Source organism: Schistocerca cancellata, chromosome 6 (genome assembly GCF_023864275.1).
Source record: "Schistocerca cancellata isolate TAMUIC-IGC-003103 chromosome 6, iqSchCanc2.1, whole genome shotgun sequence".
NCBI lineage: Eukaryota > Metazoa > Arthropoda > Insecta > Orthoptera > Acrididae > Schistocerca > Schistocerca cancellata.
In genome coordinates, this window is record NC_064631.1 from 132,944,336 (window position 1) to 132,948,734 (window position 4,399).

General features: G+C 46.0%; 1 pseudogene; it reads left to right on the plus strand.

The window, feature by feature from the left end:
- Window positions 1-1,083: 1,083 nt before the first annotated feature.
- On the plus strand, window positions 1,084-1,201 carry LOC126089702 (5S ribosomal RNA; annotated as a pseudogene).
- The last annotated feature ends 3,198 nt before the right edge of the window (window positions 1,202-4,399 follow it).

The following is a 4,399-nucleotide window of genomic DNA, read 5'->3' on the forward strand; positions in this document are numbered from 1 at the left end:
TCCATCATTTTTCACCAGAGACGAAGAGGCAATCAGTGGAGTGGCATCATCCAAATGCACCAAAGGAAAAAAAAATCAAAACCACACCTTCTGCTGGAAAAGTTATGGCTACAGTGTTTTTCGATTCCGTAGGACTCTTGCTTGTGGACATCAAGCCAAGTGGATCCACCATAAATTCTGATGCATATGTGACGACACTGAAGAAACTTCAAGCTAGACTTAGTCGTGTTCGACCACATCGGCAAAAGCAGGATGTTTTGCTGTTGCACGAAAATGCACGGCCTCATGTCAGTCAAAAAACCATGGAAGCGATCACAAAACTCGGATGGACAACACTGAAACACCCGCCTTACAGTCCTGACCTGGCTCCATATGACTAACATATCTTTGGGAAACAGAAACAAGGTTTGAAGATGATGACTCTCTTCTGCACGCTCCCAAAAAGTGGCTCCAACAGGTTGGTCCAGATTTTTACCGTGCGGGCATACAGGCGCTGGTTCCAAGATGGCGTAAGGCAGTTGAGAGGGATGGAAATTATGTGGACAAATGAAAATATTGTTCCTAAAGGATGTATCTACACACTGTAAAACTTTCAAACATGTAGAATAAAAGACGGATTTTTTAAAAAATAGTGTGCATTTCTTTTGAAGTGACCCTCGTGGGCGCACGGCGAGAATTAACAGGCTTTGAATGCGCAGTGGTAGTTGGAGCTAGAAGCAAGGAACGTTCAATTTCGGAAATAGTTCGGCAGTTCAATATTCTGAGATCTACACTGTCAAGAGTGCTCTTCGATTAACGAGCGAGAGCAGCGGCATTTGTATAGAGTTGTCAGTGCTGACAGACAAAAAACACTGCATGAAATACTTGCAGAAACCATTGTAGGATGTACGACGAGCGTATCACCTAGGACAGTGCCGCGAAATTTGACGTTAATGGGCTATGGCAACAGACGACCGACCCGAGCGCCTTTGCTAACAGCATCATGTCGCCTGCAGAGGTTTTCCTGGGCTCGTGATCATATCGATTGGAAAACCGTGGCCTAGTCAGGTGAGTCCCGATTTCAGTTGGTAAGAGCTGACAGTGGACAACGGCCTTGCCGCAGTGGATGCACCGGTTCCCGTGAGATCACCGAAGTTAAGCGCTGTCGGGCGTGGTCGGCACTTGGATGGGTGACCATCCAGGCCGCCGTGCGCTGTTGCCATTTTTCGGGGTGCACTCAGCCTCGTGACGCCACTTGAGGAGGTACTCGACCGAATAGTAGCGGCTTCGGTCAAGAATACCATCATAACGACCGCGAGAACGGTGTGCTGACCCCACGCCCCTCCTACCCGCATCCTCCCCTGAGGATGACACGGCGGTCGGATGGTACCGGTAGGCCACTCGTGGCCTGAAGACGGAGTGCTAAGAGATGATGGTAGTGTTGGAGTGGGGCACAGACCCGACGACTTCAAGGGCCCATGTTGTCAACAAGGCACTATGCAAGATGGTGGTGGCTCCAGAATGGTGTGGGCTGTTTTTAGATGGTATCTACTGGGTCCTCTGGTCATACTGACACTAATTGTTTAAATTCGACTACTTGGAGACCATTTGCAGCCATTCATGGACTTCATGTTCCCCAAAACAAAGACGACGTGTCACCGGCCCCAGTTGTTTGCAATTGGTTCGAAGACCATGCTGGACAGTTCGAGCGAATGATTTGGCCTCCCAAATCGTCCAACATGAATCCCATCGAACAGTTATGGGACATAATAGAGAAGTCAGTTTGTACACAACATCCTGTACCGGCAACATTTTCGCTTAGTATTTCTGCAGAGAACTTGTAACGACTTGTTGAGTTCATGCCACGTCGGGTTGCGGCACTATGACAGGAGAAAAGAGGTTCAGCATGATGGTAGGGCTGTCCCATGACTTTCTTGCACCTCAGTTTAAGCGAGATAATGGGGTATGCACACAGAAAAACCACATGTCCAGGTCGCTGCTTACTTATTCCCACATATCGTCGTGCAAATATACTGGTGGCCATTAAAACAACAACACAAAGAAGGAAGTATGCCCCAACGGTCAGATTTGCATGTAGTACACTACACGCTTTCATACGCCAATCATTAGCATTTCACAGCAACCTCACAAAGTGCATGGGATTAACGCCATCTACATATTGCGCATAAGCAAAGATTAAGTAGCGTGTTTCTCATTCGGAAATCTCAGCTGAATGTTGGTTGTCTGACATCCAGAACGGTATAATAACACGTGGCGCAATTCGACAGCGCCTTCATGCAGATCCGCTGAAAGCGAGTTATTACTGCTCGCGTTAGTCGGTATTCTACGACTGACAGTGGGAAAGTCACGGACAGTCTCTGAAGCTTATGCAGATGCCCTCGGGATATTGGTTAGAGATACCCAAGACGTGGACCCAATAAAGGAAGATTTGAGTGTATACGAAACAGATTCGGTACAGCAATAAACTGTACAAAAACTGTGCTCAAACGCACAGGGATAACGCAAAGAAATAAAATTCTTAGTGCACTTGTGCAAACCAGTATTTAACAAATGACAACTTGCAACTGGCGACCAAGAATAGACGCAGTCGAATATTAACAAGATAGATTCAAAAAAATTAAGATAATTCTCATTCATTTTTTCGTCTCAGTTGCAGATTTTTAATTAGATGACATGTTTCGCTCACTGTGGATGATCTTCACATTTAAAGCAAAGTAAAACTAAATATTTACCGCCTAATATTTTACAATGAATAGAAAAGAAAATAACTGTACGTAAATGTAGAATTAACACAAGTGATTGTGTCAGCAGTCCGACTTGTATTCTCAGAGTCACATATCAGAAGGCTGGGTCAATGTTTTAAACAGGCATATGTTGTAGGTAGGGGTGGGGGGTGGGGGGACAGGGGAATTGGAGGAATGCAGATGATCCGAAGTGTGACGAAAAATGGTTCAAATGGCTCTGAGCACTATGGCACTTAACATCTGTGGTCATCAGTCCCCTAGAACTTAGAGTTACTTAAACCTAACTAACCTAAGGACATCACACACATCCACGCCCGAGGCAGGATTCGAACCTGCAACCGTAGCGGTCACGCGGTTCCAGACTGAAGCGCCTAGAACCGCACGGCCACACCGGCCGGCGAAGTGTGACGAAGATCCACAGCACTGCAGGATGGGTCGAGCGATGGTGTGCAAACATGCAGTGTACAGGGAATCGCCCGAACGTTCGGCATGCCTGCCAGCACGGTGCAAAAATCGTATGAAACACCCTGCATCGCAACCCATATGAAATCATCCATAACCAGAAGTTGCTTCCTGCTGAACTGCCAGCAAGAAAAACGTTCCCTCTAGAACTTCTTGCTCACATAGCAGTGGACAATGAATGGCCATGAACGTCCTGTGGACAAAAGCAGCTTATTTAGATATCCAAAGGGATACCAATAGGAGAAGTGCATAATATGAGCAGTGGAAAATCCGCAGGCACATAAACCGGCAGTACTTTTTTCTGCAACAGTGAGTGTTTGGTTTTGGTTGACGGCATCGTTTTCGTAGTGACGTATTGTTTCGCGTAGTTGAATCCTGCGGGTTCTGTTACCTGTACCGTCATGATAACGCTACGAGAGTCTTTTGTGCACCAACGTTAGTCCAATCCCTCAACAGCGTGGGCTTGTGGGCAGGGTCGTTTCCTTGCAAGACAAACCTCCTCCGTACATTGTACAGCGTGTGAAGCGATTGCTACAGAGGCATTTATCAACTGTCATTTCCGTTCAGCCTGACCGTCCAGATCACTTGATCTCAATCCGTGTGGCTTCTGGCTGTGGGGTTATCTGAAAGATGTTGTGTTCAATGCTCCAGTTACGTATGTAGCTGAACTGAATACACGCATCCCGCAAAGTAATCTGAACGTGATCCCCGAGACACCCAGATCTGTTATGAGACATACTGTTTCTCGATTTCAACTTGTGACAGGAAACGGTTGACAGTGTATTGAACATGTCTTTCACCAATCGTCACAGCTAGAAACCGATGTCATTTTGCTTTTATGAGATATCTAGGCCCAGGATAATTAAAAACCCATATAATTTTGCTTTTCATGAGAATCTTGGCCACAGGACAATTAAAAACTGGTGTCATTTTGCTTTTTATGCGGTTTTTGTCATCAGGGCAATTAAAAACTGATGTGCTACGACCTTGTCGTTCTGGGTGGGCTTACCTAACTAATAATGCCACAACTGTTGACTGCAGAACTTGTGCAGTCATTAGCATTGAACAGCACGGATGGTGAAATGTGAGACTGAAATTATAGCCGCCGTATTCCAATTCAGCTGGGATTTGTAGCCAACCCCGTATAGATTAAAACGCTTACATCGACATATAATGGTAATGTTTCACGGTGA